This window comes from Lepus europaeus, chromosome 13, assembly GCF_033115175.1.
Source record: "Lepus europaeus isolate LE1 chromosome 13, mLepTim1.pri, whole genome shotgun sequence".
Lineage (NCBI taxonomy): Eukaryota > Metazoa > Chordata > Mammalia > Lagomorpha > Leporidae > Lepus > Lepus europaeus.
Genome location: NC_084839.1, coordinates 73,706,034 through 73,728,866, shown reverse-complemented (window position 1 = coordinate 73,728,866; position 22,833 = coordinate 73,706,034).

Here is a 22,833-nt window from a genome sequence, read left to right as displayed (position 1 = left end):
AAACGAATTCTTTGAAAATATTAGTAAAAGTAACTTTAGAAAAATAAAAAAAAATAGAAATTTTATTAAAGAAATTGGAGGAAATACATTTTATATAACATACTCCACACACACACACACATACACACTGACAAGGGCCTTCAAAAGGTAAGCGGTCTATGTGTATTATGAGAACAGTATGCATGGCTTTCAAAATCATTTCACATAAAAATCAACATTTTAATTCCATTCTCCATGAACTTTTTGAAGTACCCTCATGTATGTGTGCCTGTGTGTGTATGTCTTCAAAGACAAATGAACCTAAAACAAAAACGTAAGTATTGTCTGAGATTTAAAAGGGTCAACATTGTTTCCAGAACAGGGTTTAAGATTATTTATAAGTTATAAAAATGCCTAGCACTCAACAAGATAAAATTTACAGTGTTTGGTATATAATAAAGCAATACTGGATTGGGAAAATATAACCCTTAAGGAAGAGAAGTAAATTAACTGAGAGCTACCCAGAACTGACATGCATGTGAGAATGTGAGAAAGAATAGGCACAGACTTGAAAACAATTACCATGATGTTATACCCTAAGTTGAAGAACTTTAAAAAATACTTTCAGTTTCTTGAAATAAACTTATACCTACCATATGATTAAAATATTCTACATCCAAAAATAATATATTTACACAAATATTTTTAACGAAACACCACTGATAGCAACTTTATTATGATGATGATGATGATGATGATGTATTTATTTTTGCTTTTTTTTTTTACCATTTACTTTCCATTTACCATTTTATTCTTCAGATGTGTGTGAGAGCCACGGCAAAGACAGGCTGAAGCCAAGAGCTCAGAACTCATTCAGGTGTGTGGCAGGGACCCGAGTAACTGAGGTACCACTACTGCCTCTGGGCTACATTGGAAATGGAGGAGCCAGGGACTGGCACTATGGCATGGTGTCGTAAGTTAAGAGTTCGCCTGCTGCTGGTTTGAGTCCTGGCTGCTCACTTCCCATCCAGCTCCCTGCTAATGAGTCAGTAGAAGATGACTCAAGTCCTGGGGTCCTTGCACCCACATGGGAGACTTGCAGGAAGCTCCTGGCTTCTGGCTTCAGCCTGGCTATTGTGGCCATTTGTGGAATGAGCCTGTGAATGAATATCTCTCTTTCTGTACCTCCCTTACTCTCTCTCTCTCTCTCTCTCTCTCTCTCTCTCTCTCTCTCTCTGTAACTCTGCCTTTCAAATAGATAAAATCTTTAAAAAAGGGGGGATAAAACAGAAATGGAGGAAACTAGACTGAAACTCAGGCACTTGCAAATACTATGTGGGAGTCCCAAGTGGTAACTAAGGTACCGTGCCACTTGCCTGCCCCAAAGGAGGTTTTAATACCTAAAACCTGATCTCTCAAATGCCTAGTCATAATTTAGAGGATAAACAAATGATGAGGTACCTATAAAATAGAATGTTACTCAGCAATATAAAGAAAAGCACTATTGATAACACAGATCAACATGAATTAATTTCAGTATGATTTATGTTGAGATAAAGAAGCCAAAGAGTTCATAATAAATGATTAGTTTATATAAAGATGTCCTGGAAATAAAAAACAATTTACTGAGTCAAAAAGGTCAATTATTGTTTGAGGACTGGGGCAAGATTTGCTAATGGTAGTGGCAGGATGGAAAGATTACAAAGGCACAAGGAAACTTTGGGAATTGATGGATATATGGATATATTAATTATCTTAATCTGATTATTTTTCTATACACACAGGAATGAATCTGCATATGTATGTGTATTGACAAAGTTTAAAAATATTACTAGATATTCAAGATATTATGATAAAGCATAAATGCATAATAATATACAAAAACATGACAATAATCCAAATGTCCATTAAGGGTTAACAGATGAATACTGCTATTTGCTATATGTTAATTTATACCTCAATAATCTGCTTCAAAATGCTAAGGAATGTCTGTTTTACTAAGCCAGAACTATCAAATTTACAACAGGTACTATTTTAACTGCATGTTATCATAGAAAATGAGATAATTGTTTCTAATTATATTTACTAAGCATGATTTCAAATAGCACAGAAATTGTAAAATAATTTCACATATAGAGATTCTAAGTAAAAACAGCTTAAATAAGCTCCAGAAGTAACTCCATTAAAATGAGGAAAACAATCACAATCATCTTCCTTCATATCCTTATGTAGTACATCTATATTAAAGATTTAATAAATAACAAGTAAAATACACAAAGAAAACAAAATATTGCCATTTTCAATTGACTATGTTTCTAAAAACAATCCTCATTAAAATACTTTCAATACCAACAAAAGAATAACTAAGACATCTGTCTAAAAAGTAAAATACAAAAAAATCAACTTTCCTATATTTATTTTTACTAAATAATTGTTTTAATCTACTTGAAAGGCAGCGTATGGAGAGGGAGGGAGGAGAGGAATAATTTATCTTCCATATCCTGGTTCACTCTCCAAATGCCCATGTGGACCAGGCCAAAGACTGAAGCACAGAACTTCACCTAAGTTTCCCATTAGAGTGGCAGGGGATCCAAGCACTTGAGCTATTACCTGCTGCCTCCCTAGAGTCATTAGCAGGAAGCTGGATTGGAGTATCTGGGACTTGAACCAGCACTCCATTATGGGATGTATCCATCCCTAAGTAGCAGCTTAATCTGCTGTGCCACACGACAGCTCTGATTTAGTGCATTCTGTTTAAAAACCTATTCTTTTATGATGCAACCCACAACCTTACAGAAATATTTAAATTTTCCAATGGGGGGAAAAAAAAATCTGTGTGATTTTGCCTGAATTTTCTGTGGAACATTTCCTGATATCTGAGGGGAGTCCTTGTGTTAAATTTTTATTCAAGAGTCCAAATCTTTTTACTGCTTTTAGATTTTCTTTCTCTAACTCATGTTTCAAATGTCCCGTTATATTGTATAACATGCTGTTAGAATGACTTTTGTCCTTTACTGCCTGTCCCCAGCTTCCAGGTCAACCCCAGCATTATATTTCCAGTTCATCAATACCTTTATTTTATCTCAAATCCAGTCTTCCGGTAAAATTCCTTAGAACTAGTTAAAAAACATTAACATTGATATTAGACACTAAGTAATTGATTAATCTTATACATTACAGCATAAAAAGGTTTTAAAACCTATCTTCTAGAAACATATGTGTCAGTTTGTTTCAGAGCACTCAGAACTAAATAATTTCAGTTCAATCTGGAGTCCTGCTGCTTTGAATCACCCTTTAGATTTGTAATTATTGCTTCTGAAGTTTAGTGTTTTCCCATGGTTTTATTATGAAGAACTCATTAATGTCCTCCAGAAATATCAGTTCTTCAAATGGAAAGAAATTGGTATAAATACCTATTCTGCATGAGTTTCCTCCTCAGTGCTCAGGGACATAGAAATCATGCTCTTTAACTACTGATGGATCTGTCCTGATAAATCACAAAAATATTCAAATTATGAATCAGTACATCTGGATTATAAAATATTAATAAAATATTTTGTATTCAGTACAGTTCTGTCTCTGTCACTGGATAATTGATTTGAATAATGTAATCCAACAATTATTTATTGAGTACCCACTATATTTGTGTGTGTGTGTGTGCATACACATATCTATATAGGTCTATGATTACGTGCCTCAGAGAACATAGTGATGAGTCAGAAACAATATTTTTGCTCAGACATGCTGTTATTTTGTAAGTTAAGCAAATAAAAAGAACTTTATAAAAATAAAGTATATGAAGTGATGCAAGCATGCTATATTGCAGTGTCAATTTTGGTTTAAATTAGGAATGCTACACAGCTTGATATAAAGAAAAGCAGGTAATGTATACTAAAGAGATGACACTTAAAATTAAAAACAAGTTGTAACCTAGACTCTATTGAGAGAGTATAGTGAAGTTGTCAGAACTAGGCATTTCAGGGTTATATTGTTAATTCCAGCACTAACACAATGAACTTGAATAAGCAAGTAAATTTTTTAAGCCTCTACATACAGTATATTTGATACACATAAAAACATGCTAAAGCAGTCATGCTTTGAAGTTTAAATGAGAAAACATTTATGAAGCAGGTAGTACAACTCCTGCTATGTATTCATTTAAGATTAACTCTCATTAATATTACAATAATAATTGTCATTGTTACATATACTAGTGGATAAGACCTTAGAATTGTATCTTGAATATAAGCAAGAACAAGGAAGAAATAAAAAGCTCTTCAGATAAACAGTGAAAGTTAATTTTGATTTGAGCATATTGTTCATTTGGAGAGCAGTGACAGGGTAGTGATGCTGGAAAAGTAGCTGGCGGATTTATAGAGGGGCTTAAGTGCCAGGTTAATAAATTTATCATTAATTTGGCATTCAAAAATGAGTCACAGAAGTTAATTGAGCATGTAGAGGGTATGACTGGTCCTTCTTTAGAAAATTAGCAATGGAGTTCGGTGGAAAAGAAGAGAAATCAGGGGCAAATTTGAAGACTGTGAAAGTAATCATTGTAAAAGGAAAGATAGCCTGGCGCCATGGTACAGTAGGTTAATCCTACTCCTGCGGCACCAGCATCCCATGTAGGCACCAGTTCTAGTCCTGGCTGCCCCTCTTCCAATCCAGCTCTCTGCTGTGGCCTGGGAAAGCAATAGAAGATGGCCCGGGTGCTTGGGCCTCTGCACCTACCTAGGAGACTGGGAAGAAGCTCCTGGTTCCTGGCTTCAGATCAGCAGCTCCAGCCGTTGCAGCCATGTGGGGAGTGAACCAATGGAAGGAAAACCTTTCTCTCTGTCTCTCCCTCTCAACTGTCTATAACTCTACTTCTCAAATAAATAAAATCTTTTTAAAAAAGTAAAAGCAAAGATAATTTTTATGAGAATGTTCGCTATCATAAGAGGAAAATCATGTACCAGGGGGATTACTGTAAAAAAAAAGCTACATGGGGGGGGAGGGGGTCTTGATAGAAAAGAGAATATGAAGAAATAGGGTTAAGAAGACCAATCTCAATAACTAGAAGTTGGTTTGGAGCTATCAGTACATATAGAAAAGCAAGGATGAAGGGAGGTGGATTCTATGGAAAAAGTGGCAATTTTTGACTGGTATATAATAAGCTTTATGAGCCAGTGGAACAAAGAGTTCAAGGAAGAGAATTTAGTTAATTTCCAAGATGGAACTGAACAGGTATCTCAAGACTACAGATACTTTGGAGATACTTATATTGAAGAGTCAGCTTAAGACATTGGATAAGTTAAGTTTTAAAAAGGGATTTGGGGAAAAACAAAGAGATTTGGGGAAATCCCCAGTTCTATCGCTCTAGTGCTACTTCTAAATATTTCCATTCCAACTAGGTTAGGTGGGGAGAACAATGTAATTTCTAGGTTTCTATAAGGAATTGATACAGGAGTGATAAGTCGGTAGGACATGTGTATCTGCTCATTCCCAGTTCAAGTTTGCCTATAATTGTAGCAGAGTAGAGGAATGGACTATTGTCAGCAGAATCATGATCTGTTATTTACACTGATTTGTACGAAGTGATGAAGCAACAGGTTGATGTCTTATCTAGGAATTCTTCCAAAAATAATTTTAGTATTAGTCCTGATTCCTTCATGATTTAAATCTTTTATGTTATAATAATTTTTAATTTTGCTGTTACATTATCTTTTAAGATAGAGTTTGTCAATGACTAAATTTGCTATTCAGTTCTTTCCATTGCACTTTTCTCTTTGTAACACCATTAGGGTAAGTGACATTTGTCCCTCCCCAATTGTACTCTGCTCTTTGGAACAAACTGCACTTGACTCATTCTGCTTTTATGATCACAATCTTAAAAGCACTCAAAACTTCAATCAAACGTTGGCACTTGTGTTCATGAATACTGTATTTTATTTGAAATTATGTTGCTGAAATCTCACTCCTTAATAAATAATGTCCTCATCAATATTTTTCAATTAATACTAATGACAGAACCGTGAAGGCCCTCTATTTTTCTTTGGGCAATTGAAGAAAGAATTTTCAAATAAATATACAAAGGAAATTTTCATATTGTAGGATAATCCATTGAAAAAGAGTTTTAGGTAAATGTCAAGTTGTCTATTTTTTTCTTAAATTGAATTTATTTGCATCTATTAATATTCCCATGTGTTATGCCATGAATATTCTTGATTTCATACCCCTGCCGTTTAGTGAAGACCATTGATATTCAAATCCTAACCCTGAAATATTCATACTACATTGTGATTTTCCATTAATTTTGACTCTTCTAAAAATTTACTTTTTTGTTTTTGTTTTTATTTTTAGTTAGTTTTTCACAGATTCAATGTGCTTTGTAGATAAAATTCTAAGAATATAATGATATTCCCTTTCATCCTCACTCCCTCCATCCCCCATCTCCCTTCCACCCTGCTTCCTTTCCCCATTAATTTTTCTCAATTTTTGAGATAACTTATTTTCAAATATATTACAGTAAAAAGGCTTAATACTTCAGCAAATATAAAAGTTTAACAAGAAAATAATCCTAGTTTAGTGGGACTATAACAAATGAATGTAAAATGGCAATTTTATCCAATACAGAAAATTTTAAAGTAATCACAGACCATCAAAACTATAGCAGTATAATATTCTCAACCACTGTTTTCACAAAGGTATACAACAACTTTTAAAAAGTTATATTTGTTTGTGCCAGCGTTGTGGCTCACTTGGTTTATCCTCCGCCTGCGGCGCTGGCATCCCATATGGGTGTCAGCTTCTAGTCCGAATTGCTTCTCTTCCAGTTCAGCTCTCTGCTGTGCCCCGGAAATGCAGTGGAGGATGGCCCAAGTGATTGGGCCCTGTACCTGCATGGGAGACCAGGAGGAAGCACCTGGCTCCTGGCTTCGGACGGGTGCAGCACCAGCCATAGCGGCCATTTGGGTGATGAACCAATGGAAGGAAGACCTTTCTCTCTGTCTCTCTGTCTCTCACTGTCTATAACTCTGTCAAATAAATTATTAAAAAAAAAAAAACAAGGCTATATTTGCAGCAATACTGATACACACAGACATTTCTTTTTTTTTCTTTTTTTTTTTTTTAATTTTAGCTCCACATATAAGGAAGAGCATGTGATATTTGTCTTTCTGGGTGCAGCTCATTTCACTCAACATGATATCCTCCAATTGCATCCATTTTGCTGCAAATGGTAGAATTTCATTCTCTTTTTTTAATAGCTGAATGGTGTTCCATTGTGTCTATATATAACATTTTCTTTATCCATTCATGTGTTGATGGACATCTTGGTTGATTCCAAATTTTGGCGATTGTGAACTGTGCTGCTTTGAACATGATGGTACAGGTATCTCTTTGTTATTTCTTCATCAAGATTCATTTTCAATTATCTTTGTATACAGAAGATCAATTTAGTACATACTAAGTAAAGATATCAACAGGTTGCACCCACACAGAAACACAAAGTATAAATTACTGTTTCAGTACTAGTTATACTGTTAATTCACATAGTACGACACATTAAGGACAGAGGTCCTACATGGGGACTAAGTGCACAGTGACTCCTGTTGTTGATTTAACAATTGACACTCTTATTTATGATGTCAGTAATCACCCAAGGCTCTTGTCACAAGTTGCCAAGGCTATGGAAGCCTCTTGAGTTCACCAGCTCCGATCTTATTTAGAAAAGGTCATAGTCAAAGTGGAAATTCTCTCCTCCGTTTAGAGAAAGGTACCTCCTTTGATGGCCCATACTTTCCGCTGGGATCTCACTCACAGAGATCTTTCATTTAGGTTTTTTGTTGTTGTTGTTGTTGTTACAGTGTCTTGGATTTCCATGCCTGAAATACTCTCCTGGGCTTTTTAGCCAGATCCAAATGCCTTAAGGGCTGATTCTGAGGCCAGAGTATTGTTTAGGACATCTGCCATTCTATGAGTCTGCTGTGTATCCCGCTTCCCATGTTGGATGGTTCTCTCCTTTTTAATTCTAGAAGTTAGTTTTAGCAGACACTAGTCTTGTTTATGTGATCCCTTTGACTCTTAGTCCTATCATTATGATCAATTGTGAACTGAAACTGATCACTTTGACTAGTGAGATTGCATTGGTACATGCCACCTTGATGGGATTGAATTGGAATCCCCTGGCACGTTTCTAACTCTACCATTAGGGCTAAGTCCAAGTGTGCATATGTCAAACTGTACATCTCCCTCCTCTCTTATTCCCACTCTTATATTTAGCAGGGATCACTTTTGAGTTAAATTTAAACACCTAAGAATAGTTGTGGTTAATTAAAGAGTTCAACCAATGGTATTAAGTAGAACAAAAACATACTAAAAGGAATAAAGTTGTTCCTTGGCAGTCAGGACAAGGACTGATCGAGTCACTGTTTCTCATAGTGTCCATTTCACTTCAACAGGTTTCCTTTTTGGATTGTCACTGATCAGGGAGAACATACAATATTTGGCCTTTTGGGACTGGCTCATTTCACTCAGCATGATGTTTTCCAGATTCCTCCATTTTGTTGCAAATGACCGAATTTCATTGTTTCTTACTGCTGTATAGTATTCTATAGAGTACATGTCCCATAATTTTTTTTATCCAGTCTACTGTTGATGGGCATTTAGGTTGATTCCATGTTTTAGCTATTGTGAATTGTGCTGCAATAAACATTAAGGTGCAGACGGCTTTTTTGTTTGCCAATTTAATTTCCTTTGGGTAAATTCCAAGGAGTGGGATGGCTGGGTTGTATGGTAGGGCTACATTCAGGTTTCTGAGGAATCTCCAGACTGAATTCCATAGTGGCTTAACCAGTTTGCATTCCCACCAACAGTGCGTTAATGTCCCTTTTTCCCCACATCCTCTCCAGCATCTGTTGTTGGTAGATTTCTGAATGTGAGCCATTCTAACCGGGGTGAGGTGAAACCTCATTGTGGTTTTGATTTACATTTCCCTGATTGCTAGTGATCCTGAACGTTTTTCTCATGTGCCTGTTGGCCATTTGGATTTCCCCTTTTGAAAAATGTTATTGAGGTCCTTGGCCCATCTCTTAAGTGGGTTGTTTTTTTGTTGTTGTTGTTGTGGAGTTTCTTGATCTCTTTGTAGATTCTGGTTATTAATCCTTTATCAGTTACATAGTTTTCAAATATTTTTTTTTTCTCATTCTGTCGGTTGCCTCTTCACTTTCCTGACTGTTTCTAGTTTGTTTTTAAATCTCCACTCTTTTTCCCCCAGTGGCCGTACTAATCCATGTTCCCACCAACAGTATAGAAGTATTCCCCTTTGTCCACATCCTCATCAGCATTTGTTACTCTCTGTGTTTTGGGTTTTAGTCATTCTGATGGTTATGAGTTGATATCTCATTGTGATTTTGGCTTGCATTTCCATGATGGCTAGTGATGTTGAGCGTTTTTTCATATATTTGTTGGTCATTCGTATTTCTTCTTTTGCGAACTGTGTTGAAGAGCTTTTATATTTGGGATATTATTCCTTTATCAGATAGGTGGTTTGCAAATATTTTTCCCATTCTGTTGGTGTCTCTTCACTCTGTTGATCATTTCTTTTGTTGTGCAAATGCTTGTGAGTTGCATATAGACCCATTTATTTATTTTTGCTTTTGTTGCCTGTGGTTTATGGGTCTTGTCCAAGAAGCAGTCCCTTACACCAGTGTTTTGGAGTCTTTCCCCTATGTTGCATTTCAGCAACATCATAGTCTCAGGTCTTAAATTTGGGTCTTTGGCACATGTTCAGTTGGTTTTTGTATATGTTGAGAGGTGTAGATCTAATTACATTCTACATATATAAATCCACTTTGGCAACAACATTTGCTGGAGAATCTATTCTTACTGTGTGGTCTGAGCTGTTTAGTCAAAAATCAGTTAGCTATGTACATGGATAACACAAATATTCCTAACATTTTATGTTATATTTTACAAAACACTTTTGTATGCATATCATGTTAATATATTTTGCTGGCATTCCTCCTGCTCTGGTTATTGAGGCTAGTCCATCTAATATATAAAATTTAACAGTTATATAATAATAATAATTATCTTTCTATATCTACCTATATTTAAATGTTTTTGTATATTATATCTCACTCACATTTTGCACTTGATAAAATGAGAGTTCAGTGAGCATAATCAACTTGTCCATTTAAAGAACCTAGACCTGAAATTCTAAACCTAGGTCATTTCTTGTACTTGAAACTCACTATTTTATTTCATTTTCAATTACTTTCCACACATAAATATAAACCCAGAACTACAGCACAAAGTGATGTATATAGATTAGCATTTTTATTTTCTATTTCTTCAAGGTGCTGAAGTGCTAGTATTAAATAAGAACTTTGAGTTTGACTTTGCTTTGGATAATACAGCAGTTAAGAGATGCAAGCTTCAATCTTATAGGATAATAGATGATAGGCTGAAGAGAGAAATTGATTTTGAAGTTGTAATTTACTTGAAGTGTTTTGATGATCTCATAAAATACAGGCACAAAATTGAAGTTATTTAGGATTTCATGGCTCTCTTAAAGCTTGAATTACTACTTCAGTGCCAAAGTACCCAGGAAAGATCCACAGGTCCCTGTATTACAGACTATATATTTATTGGGCTGTGAATATATTTTCTGGTACAGAATGTTTTCCTTTATCCTTCCATCATAACCTTTCTCTCTCTCTGTCTCTCTGTCTGTCTGTCTCTCTCTTTCTCTCTGTGTGTGTGTGTGTGTATGTCTAATAAATGACCTACTGTTGTGTTTTTGGACTCTGATTTACTTTTCTGTCAGTTTTTTGTTGTTAGGGTAGTGGAAATGACCTATGTGTATTGTCATGTTAGATATCACACTGTTCTACTTTACACAACTTCAATGGTCAATTGGAATTCTAGACTTGATAGTTTTACTTTACTACTTTGCTATTGAACTTCTTTATGCAAGGATGATTACATCCAAATAGAGTATATAAGAAAACAGCTTTTTGTGGAAAATATTTTCATAGGAAGAGGGTGAAAAAGTAGCTTGAGATATTTGGAGGGCTTTTCTTATGTGGCAGTTCTGAACCTGAGAGCATAAAAGAGTCACATGGGTAGCTTTTTAAGGTGCTTCGCAAGTTTAAATCTCGGTGGAAGTAGATGTTTAAGCTCCCTGGGTTACTCAGTATGCAGGTAATTATAAGGGTCACAATTCTAATGGAAGTGTCTTCATCAGAGTAATGAGAACTTTGGAAGGAACAGCCTCTCTAATAGTCTGTGTGTGTACATAGAAATAAATGAGAACTAATGTAAGGAATATACATATATACATATATGTAATATGTATAAATGTATTTCTCAATGAAAAGTAAAAGGACATGAGTAATTATCAAATGTTGGCTGAAAAAAAAACATTCTATTAGCACTTCTCAAGATGTGGCACATGAAATCATGTGAAAAGCAGATAATTATGCTTTTTTTAATAATTGTTATATTTTAGGAGTAATAGAAACTTTTGTGTACTTTGGAAAAATACAAAATTTCATTAATGTCTGCTTAACATAAGGCACACACAGAAATCATTGCAACTCTTTCCTTTGTGCAAATCATATAAACTATAGATAGCATTTAATCTTATCAAGAAAGTTTCTACATATTTTATAGCTCATTGGAAGTATGGATTATATAGCTTATATCATATGTGTGGATTTTACAGTACTGAATTTTGATATGTTTCATGGGGCATTCTTTTTCAATGATAATATCTCTTTTAGAAGGGAATAATTAATCAAGTTTTTGTATACAAATTTATTAATTCATAGTAATGGAACTCTGTTTTTTTGCTGTCTTCTAATAATTTCTAAATGTTCAAGATGTGAGGATGTTTAAAATTTTGTTTTAAAAGAAAATTGAGAATTTATATTGGAAGTCAGTAATATCATTTTGAATCAGAGGACTGAGAAAATATTGGTAAGATAAAAGATAAATAAATTAATATTATGAATCTCTTCCCTGTTTTCTAATGCAATTAGTTAATGGTGAAAACACTTTTGCACATTTATTCAAAAATCATTGATGATAAGAACTCATTAGAAATTCTTAAGCTGCTACTTATTAAAATAAATAATTTAATTAGTTTACTTGAAGTTTTTATTGAAGTTGGTTGATAATAACTTGTGTGCTCAATATCTCACAGTGATTCTTGTTTGTGGTTGCAGTAAAAATAGTCTGAAAACTGCCTTAGGGAATATAGATTGAAATGGGAATTAAAGTTAAACTTGGCAATAGTGATTTTAGGTAAATATAGACATAACTGTAATTTCTCATGTTTATGTGGATCCATAAATAGATATGTAACTAGAACACACTCACAAACATACATACACACACTCTCTGTAAAATAATCTCCATAGTGAAATAGTTGTGCAATTTCTCCATGATGATCAGGATCAATCATTCCAGCCACCACTTAATTCCCTTCTTTGTTGGTTGATTCAAAGTTATAAAGAGCCTAAAATGACCTTGGTGGCAATCTTAGAATGGCTGTCATCCAAAAATCTAAAAATTACAAATGCTAAAGAGGATGTGGAAGAAAAGGTGTTGTAATCCACTGTTGGTTTGAATGTAAACTAGTACAACCGTTCTGGAAGACAGTATGTAAATTCCTTAGAAATCTGAGAAGAGATCTGCCATATGACGAGCCGTCCCACTTGGGAATATACCCAAAGGAAATGAAATAAGCCTATGAAAGAGTTAACTCTACCCCATATTTACAATAGCTGAGTTCACAAAATGTAACATCAAACCAGATGTCTATCAATCAATGACTGAATTAAGGGAAATGTACATGTACATGATGGAATACTACTGAGCCATAAAACAAATGAAATCCTGTCTTTTGCAACAAAATGGATGCAAATGGAATCCATTATGCTTATTGAAATAAGCCATATGCCAAAAGACAGATACCATATGTTTCACCCGTTTGCCGTAGCTAACATAGAAAATAAAAAAAAACCCACATAAATATATGAGTGAAATTCACATCTTGTGAGTTGATTATTGTTATAACCTTTATCTAAATCATGCAGAGCAGAGGTCTTTCTACTTTTTATCTGTAGAACTATTTATTTAGAGGAGCATTGAGCCCATAATTATAAATGAAAGATAATTTTTATCTTGTAAAATAAATAAAAGGTATTTATTTAAAAAGAACATGTTTTCTTTGATGAGAGATATTATAGAATGTTTGTACAGCTCGGTATAATCCATACGGTAGAAAAATAAAAGAAGATAGAAGGGAAATTTCCTACAGTGAGTACCTTGGGTTAGAGATAGAATGGCTCTTAATGTTTGCATATTGTAATTGGTTATATGTATATGCATAAATGTTTCAATTATGATAGCAGTTATGAATGTAATATAGAGCTAGAGATATAGTACAGATATGCGCTCTACATTTATTATGTTTTACAATGAAAGAAAACCATGGAGTAAAGCATAGGTTGGGAATTGTGTCTGATATTTGAAGAACAATGAAAAATAACAGATTACTTGTAGGAAAAGAACATCTGGAATGAGGACACATATAGTACATTTGCAGACTAGTGCTTTGTACACTAATTCTGTGTGCACCCATGGTCAAACCCCCTCTCTTTCATATATAAAGAAACTCTCACAGATGTCTTTGCTTTGCTGAGTCACGTGGTGCTTTCTACTAATGGCTTTTAAATAGATGTCATGCTAACTCTGGATCTGATACACAATGTAAGCCATCTATTAAAGTGGTGACATCAAGCAGTGATCCATATCTCCACGCTTAGTTGTAGTCTGGTTGTGAGGTAACCTGGTGAAGTAATATATCTATACCTTTTCCAAAGTGAAAGTGAACTTATGTATGTAAGTGGCTGCTTTAAAAAAAATGAAGTCATGTATGTTACATATTTACACTGTTACTATTATATAGACAAATGTATCCTGAAATAATTAAGCAAAAAGAGAGTGTTTGGCATTAGTGGCCATGACTTCGTTTTCTCCAGCCTGGTCAATGAACAGGTAGACAGAATGTAAGTCTTTCACAAGGAAGTATGGAGAAGCAAGAAAGGATCAAGAAGTTTGAATTAGTATATATTGAAACACTAGAATATTGGAGCAGTGGATTTAAACTGCATTTGGTAAAAAGTGAAGTCACAATAAAGGTAAATTTTGATAAAAAGGTGTAGGGTCAATAATTCATCGTTGCTGTTAAGCTCATAAAATGCTTAAGTCTATGTTAATAGCAGAAGTGATATGGAGAAGAGGTGCTTATGTAAAGAAAGGGCCACTTGCAGTCAGAAGTTTTCAGTTCAGGGAAAAGGAATGCCTGTGGGAATAAAGGGCTGATATGCAGACGAGAACTGTGGCAGAGACAGAACAGCAAATTGAGAAGCCATATTATTGAAATGACCAGAATTGTTGTGAAAATAAATGACTTGTGGTTGGTATACAGTGATATTTATCAACTTAAAAATATGTACCGTTTCTCAGTTGTTGCAATTTTTCTACTATTTATTTTATAAATCTAAGTTATCCTAAATACCTGTAAGAATCTCTTCTAATTTTCTTATGATTATTCTTACATTAACCATGCTAACGATTAAATGTAATAGTTAGATTATGTAAGACTATCTCAAATACTTCATGGAAAATGGAATTAATAGATAAGCTTATTTTAGTGCATATAACTTGAAACACGTGTAGTTTCTCATAATACACATGAACTTTTTTAAGGCTTCTTGTTTTATAACTATTAAATTAGCACCTTTTATATTCCTACTGTTTGAATTGATTTCTCAAGCTAACCTTTATAGTTAACATTGCACTCTTTGTAATGTACTGGGTACTACTTTCATTGCATAGAATAACTTCAATGGTATGTCATTTTAAGTAAACAAAAGATTAAATATAAATTAGAAGGCATAAAAGAAATAGCAAGTATGTTTTGTAAAAAAACAATATGATGGGTCTGGTGCTGTGGCGCAGTGGATTAAAGCCCTGGCCTGCAGCACTGGCATCCCATATGAGCACCGGTTATATTCCCAGCTGCTCCTCTTCCCATCCAGCTCTCTGTTATGGCATGGGATAGCAGTGCAAGATGTCCCAAGGCCTTGGGCCCCTGCACCCACGTGGGAGACCTGGAGGAAGCTCCTGGCTCCTGGCTTCAGATCGGTGCAGCTCCAGCCATTGCGGCCATCTGGGGAGTGAGCCAGCGGATGGAAGTCCTCTCTTTCTGTCTCTACCTCTCTCTGTAACTCTGTCTTTCAAATAAATAAATAAATCCCTAAAAAAAATTCCGCCAGCACTGCTAGCATCCCACATGAGCTTTGATTCAAGTCCCAGCTGCTCCACTTCTTATCCAGTTCTCTGCTATGGCTTGGAAAAGCAGTGGAAGATGACCCAAGCCCTTGGACCCATGCAGCTGCGTGGGAGCCCTGGAAGAAGTTCCTGGCATCTGCTCGGCTCTGGCCATTGCAGCTATTTGGGGAGTGAACCAGCAGATGGAAGACATTTCTCTCTCTTTGGCTTTACATCTCTCTGTAACTCTGTCTTTCAAAAAATAAAATAAATCTTTAAAGAGAGAGAGAGAGAAACAGAGTGGGACAGTGATTGATTTTATTCTGATATTATGATTCACTCCCCAAATGCCCATAGCAGCCAGGTTTGGAGCAGGCCAAAGCCAGGGACACAGAACTCCATCCAGGTCTGCCACATTGGTTGCAAATATCCCCTTGGATGGGCCATCATAGCAGGAAAGAAGACAGAGGGGCCAGGACTCTGATATGGGGTGCAGACATTCCAAGTGACAGCTTATCCTGTTGTGCAACAATGCTTGTCTCATGTTTGTTTATTTTTACTTCTAGTGTTTCTAAACTTGAACTACATTTTATCACACTGTGCTTGGATGTTTTCATCCAAAGCTCTGTTTTAGAGACAGCTGCTGCAGCACATGTAGTTTTAGTTTATTCTAAGTGTGGGATCTTAAATTGTATAAAGAAAATATGTATTTATTTAGTACAGATTGGGATAATTTTAATTGTTTTGTTTAGCTATTGGAGGAAATGCTGCAATAAGCATTATTGGATATGTTTTCTTAAATGTTGGTGTGTATCCAAAACTCTATGTTTGAACTGATAATTAGAATTTCCTTTAGCCCAAGGCATGTACTTCTGTCCAAAGCAGTCATCCTGCTGGACTTCAGGTCACAACTTTGAGGATAGACTTCTGCTGTGCCAGTTTGCTGAGTTTGAAACATTCCTTGATTTGGTGCCTGTTGAGAGCAGTATATAAATGCTCCTCTCACCTAGAATGATTGTGATAATTTCGGAAACCCATATTTCAAAATTAATCTTATTATCTTACTGCAGACAAATTTTTGCTCTTAGCTTTCTTTCATCCTGGCAACTATCATGTAACTATTTCATATAATAAGATCTTGCTATACCACTCTTTTCAACTCCACTTTATCAAATTCCATGGGTAATTTGAGAGACTGTGTTAAATGTGCATATGTATTCTGTTATAGAATATGATTGTTATTTCTGTATGGCCTGAACTTGATTGTTTCAGGGTGCGTAATTAGTCAAGAATGCAATTAATACATTACAGACTATTGTCAATGATTCTTTGTCATATTAGAAATAAGGCAAACATTTTTGCTCAAAAGAGTCAACAATTCTAGCCTTTGTTGTTTTAATTTTTCCAAAACGGTTGCTTAATTTCCATGTGGAATTAGGTCATTTCTTCTTCCTTTCTCAAGGTTTTTACAGTAATCTTAGTTTTGTGCATTGTTATTGCACTAAACTCAAGTATATTAGAAACATCCTTACTTATCCTATATGTAAGGGAAATGAGGTCAGTGATATTACAGCCAATCAGCATCTTTGAATAACAATGTAGCTCATCTCACCTTTGCAGCTTTGCTACCTTCTTGAAAATTTCCTCAGGTTAGGGCTATGTTCACCTCTTCCATTGGATTCCCACTTTGAACAGAGGCATCTGTCACAGTTCCTACTAATTCAGGACAGCAAGTCTCCTCAGGGTCCCACCATATCAAGATTATTTTTATTTTCTCTTATGAATCATTTTTTTCTATAACTTTTAGTCTCCATTTGGCTACAGTATGGCAGGTTGAGGAATCCTTTTTTACTTATCATTTATTCTGCCATAAATTTTGTTTTTATTCAGGTCTTGGTTTTTGGAAATTAAAAAAAGCCAATATCTGGCATTTTTAAAAATCTAGACTTTGACTATTCATTCTTTCCTTTAAACATTTCTAAAATTTAAGTTTGATTTTAAAGAGTGAGATTGTCTGGAGTTAGACTGGATGTAAACAATTATATTGAAGGAAAGTTGAAATCTTGCATTCTCAGTTATTATACAGCAAAACATAGAGAATGTGACGTCCAAGAAAAGGAAACATATCAGATAAGATTTACCTAGTTTTCTTACCTTGAGGAAATTTCCAAACAGTTAAACACTGATTTTTCTGGCATGTAGAGAACCTTGAATTGTCAAATTAATGTTGAGAAATGAACAAATTTGAAAGACTGAAAGTATTTGATTTCAAGGCTTAGCATAGTTTTAAAAAATACAACAGCATTTTTGCCACAATATAATCATATAGATCAATGGAACTGAATACATAGAACCATGATATGATTTTACCATTTGTATTTATAGGCGATAGTGCTGTATTGTGTTATCATGCACAGATAAGTAGCTTTGAATGAATTTATTTTAGAGTTTCCCTTTTTATTGCATTAGATAATTTTTTTAAGATTCAGCTATTTTATTTGAAAGGCAGAGTTACAGAGAAAGGGGGGACAGAAAGAGAGAGAGAGACCCCTTCTATCCACTGGTTCACTCTCCACATAGCCATATCAGATGGGGCTGGACCCAGCCAAAGCCAGGAACCAAGAGCTTTACCTGAACTAAGACCATCCTCTGCTGATTTCCTGGGTTCATTCGCAGGGAGCTGGATCAGCAGTGTAGCAGCCAGGACTCAAAGGAGCAGACATATGGGATGCCGACACTGTAGTTTTACCCACTATGCAACAGTGCAGGCCCCCTGAGCAGTCTTTAGTATAGAATAAATATTTACCCCCGCTACTAAATATTCAACATTATGCCCCATGTATTATTATTTCTATTCACTCTGGTCTGTAGGATCTCTAACTCCTGGCATCTTAAGTGAATTTCGCGGATCTTCTGGCTGTTTCTTTTTGGTGGTTCTTCTCCCAACAAGCATCTTGAGGATCTGCTGCAGACTGGAAAGAAACAATCTACAGATTTCCATACCTGTTTATTTTCTTTATTCTATGACATTTTGTCATGAAAATCTATGTCTCTAAAATTTTTTTATTCGAAAATCGGAATTAACAGAAGCAGAGAAAGGGAGACAATTTTCCATTCACTGGCTTACTCCCCAAATAACTACAATGACTGGGGCTGGGCCAGGCTGTTGCTGGGAGCCATGAGCCACATCCAGGTCTTCTATGTGGATGCAGAAGCCCAACCACTTAAACCACAATCAACTGCTTTCCCAGATGCACTAGTAGGGAGTTGAATCAGAAGCGAAGCAACTAGGATTCCAAAGGGCACTCATATGGGACGTCAACATCTTAGGTGGTGGCTTTCCAAATATACCACAATGCTGGCCCAGAAATATTTGGTTTTTGTTTTAGTTACCATTTTCTGTGCTGTGATCTGAAAACCATATGTAGGGAGTTAGTTTGGATAATTGTTAGGGTCACTTTTTCTTCTTCTTCATGGATCCCAGTCATGCTCTGCTTGTAGTCAAACATCCTAAATCATTGTTTAATGTAGTAAAAACAGTTTTCTAACTGGGTAAGGTGAAACTTTAATCTCTGATACTCTATCATGACAGGAAATAGAATTTGCTTAATTAATTTCAGTAAAACAAGTAATTGATCCCTTTAGGCTTATCATATAGTGATACACTTGATAGATGCTGTGAAAACACTTGGTAAAATCTATCTATCTATCTATTTATGAACAAATATCTTAGAGAAATAAGATAAATTTATATAATAATAATACATTGCAACTTAACAATACAAACTCCCTACTAAATGATGAAACACTTATCAATTGAATTTATAAATAAGGTTTAAAAGGAAATGCACATAACTCATATGAAATGTCCTAATATACCTGCAACTTTATCAAAAAAGTATAAACAGGGCAATAATGTGGTATAGCAGGTTAAGCCACAGCCTATGACACTGGCATCCCATATCAATGCCAGTGAATCCGGGCTGCTCCATCCATCACCCTGTTTGGCTCCACTGGGAAAGCATTGGAAGATAGTCCAAGTACTTGTGCCCCTCTCCCCTGCATAGGAGACCTGGATGGAGTTCTCAGTTTCTGGCTCCTGGGTTTGGCTTGACCCAGCATCAACTTTTGGAGGAATTTGATGAATGACACATTGAATGGTAGGTCTCTCTCTCTCTCTCTCTCTCTCTCTCTCTCTCTCTTTCTGCTTCTGTCTCTTTCTCTGTATTTCAAAAAAAAATGACAAACAATTTTTAATTAAAAACATAAATGAGTCTTGATTCATTGGTGAAACATGGAACCATTTTTGTAGGGAATATAAATCATCTGAAAATGTTTATTTCCTTAAGTGTTTTCCATATATTTGATATATCTTCAAATATAACTCAATGATAAATTTTATTATGTTTTGAAGAATTCTGGAGTTAATTTGTAGGATTGAAATGCTGATGGTAAGTTTAAAAGTTTAAAGGTAGGACTAGCAACTTTAAGAAAATCTTCCATCATTTTTTAAAAGAAATAGAAATGTTTGGATTCCTTCAAATAGTGTTTATGGTAGGGATTCTTGCAGCTATTCAAGGAGGATAAAGATGCTGAATGACATTTCAACTCATGGAGAGTACAGTCACTCCATTATGCTCTATGGAAGCCCCATTAAACATTTGGTAGAAAGTAAGAAAACTACTTTATATCTTATGTACTAATTTCCTAGGACCACCATAATAATTTTCCACAGATTTTGAGACTTAAAACTATAGAAATGTATTATCTGAAAATCCTGGAAGCTGGAAATCTGAAATGAGGCATCAGCTGGGCTATACTCAAAGACTATAGATTAATCCTTTCCTGCTTCCTCCAGCTTCTTGTGACTCCAACCATTGTTGCTGCTGTCTCCAACTTTATGTTGCCTTCTCTCTGTCGCTTCATCTTACCTCTTTCTATGAAGACATCACTCATTGAAATAAAAGTCCATAAAAAAGAAATACTATCTTCTGCAACTAGTTGAATGCAACTGGAGACTACTATGCTTAGTGAAATAAGCCAGACCCAAAAAGACAAATATCATGTTTTCTTTGTTTTGTGGTAGGTAATATACAGAGTACACACACACACACACACAAACCTTAATGTATATATGCAAAATTGACATCCTGTGATTTTATTGTTTATAACCCTTGTCTACATTCCTGCAGAATGGTGAACTTTCTATTTTTATTTGTACAACTCTTTAATTTAGTGGAGCATTAAGTCTGTGGTGATTATAAACTGACGTAGGGTACCACAAAAAATTAAAAGAAAAAAAAGAAAGGAAAGAGGAAGGAGGAAAGTATTGTTGGATTCTTAGAATTATATCTGTGAAATCTGTTCCCCTTATATAAATAAATATAAAATAAAATAAAAATAAATAAGTAATGTCCATCCTAAATCCAGGATGATTTCATCTGAGATTGTTAACCAAATGTATCTAGAGTGACTCTGGTTCCATAGAAGGTCTTATTCTGAGCACCTTAGTGAACAAAAAACTGAAGCATGGGTACTTCTCATATCATATTATATACTTTAAAATACAGACTGATTTTTTCAATTTAGGTTATATTTTTGGAACAGATACTCAATTTATTAAATAGAGTAAGATCGGCATATAAGTTTTAAATATCATGTCAAGGAAAAAAAGAAAATACATGATATACAGAATGAATAAATAAATCTAAAATGGTAACACCAAGATTGTTAAAATTCCATTGAGTATGATTTTAATATTATTTGATTCAATTTGTAAATAACCACATAAATGTGGTTATTCCTTGATCATGAATTAATAATCTAAGGATAAAATTATATGAATGTGCAAAAGTTTTATAGTAAATTTTCTGCTAAAATTATAATATCAAAAAATAGGAAAATAGCTTACAAAGCACTACTTTAACATTTTATATACACATAATGAATGGAAATTTAAATTATCTTTGAAAATAATATATTAGCTGTCAGAAAACACATAAATAATATTTTAAACCATGTAACATATTAGCAAGAGGCAAATATCACAATATTAATTCATTGCCAGAACAATAAAATGTAATTTAATGTTTTCTATGAAATTCCAATTTGAATCCAGTCTCAGATTCATACCAGGAAGTAGTTCTTTATATTCTTATTTTCTCTAAATGTTATTGATTTTATAGGCTTCATGTAAACATGTGTGGTTCTATCAGTATATCTATTATCAATATTTTCAAGATTTTAAGCATAAATTGTAAAACACTTAATTTTTATAGTCTATTGGGTGTCTAGTGACATATTTCACTTTAAAGCAATAATGTATAGTTGTATCTTCCTTTTAATTGATTGGAATTTCTGGACTTCAGTTGTTGCACTAATTTTCCAAGACATGTGAAATTATGTCATGAAAATTAATATGATCAAATACAGATAAGATTTGTGGGAAAGCTCCAACCTGAGAAAAGAAATAATACAGTATACTCAAAAAGACTTATAATCAATTAACTTGAAGACAATATATTTGGGATGTGTCAAGTATACTTTGGCCATTGTTCCTAACACCTACTACAAATATGCCTCATGAGTAGAACTTGTCCATACTAAGGAGAGAAACTAGGTAGGTCACACAAAACAAACAAAAATCATAAACAAAGCACTGCAACCCAAGTAATTCTATGCAATCTTTTTGAAAATATTGAAATAGAGAGAAAAACATGTTTCTACTTATTTTACACTGCAGAAATATGAACCATGTACTAGTAGGGTATATTTGACATCTTAGAAGAATACGGCACGAGTAGAAAATGACAGCTTTCCTTGGAGCAGAGCACCTGTGACACCAGGCCCCCAGTGGAATTGGGAGGAAATTGGTAAGCAAGGCAGCATCTGCTGTGTGATATCAGCCCAGTCACTAGAAGATGTGTATTGGCTACCAACAGTGAGATTCTTTTCAGTTATGGTTAATGCCAGTTTTCTTTTTTCAGAGTGTGATAACTAATTCTATTTTTTAATTCTATTATTTATTTATTCCACAATAATTTGAATTTTATGTGTATTTGTTGTGATAAAAATTTACTATAGAAATAATTTCAAGTTAAAAAGCACATGTGCTAAAGATTCTAAAAAAATCACCACAGCACAATTATTCCAGTCTTGTTTGACATACACAACACACAAACATGCATTTAAAGGTTTATTTATTTATTTATTAATGAGCCAGAGTTATGGAGAGAGAGAGAAGGAGAGAGAGAGAGAGAACGAGCTTCCATACATTGGTTAACTCTCCAAATGGCCCCAATGGCTAAGGCTGGGCCATCCCAAAGCCAGAAGCCAGGAGCTTCACCCAGGTATCTCACATGGGTGCTTCATCAAGGTCTCTCATGTGGGTGGCCCAAGTATTTGAGCCATCTTCCACTGCTTTTCTCAGGCCATTTGCAGGGAGCTGAATCAGAAGTGGAGTAGAAAGGACATAAACCAGCATCCATATTGGATGCCGGCATCGCAAGTGGCAGCTTAACCAGGTAG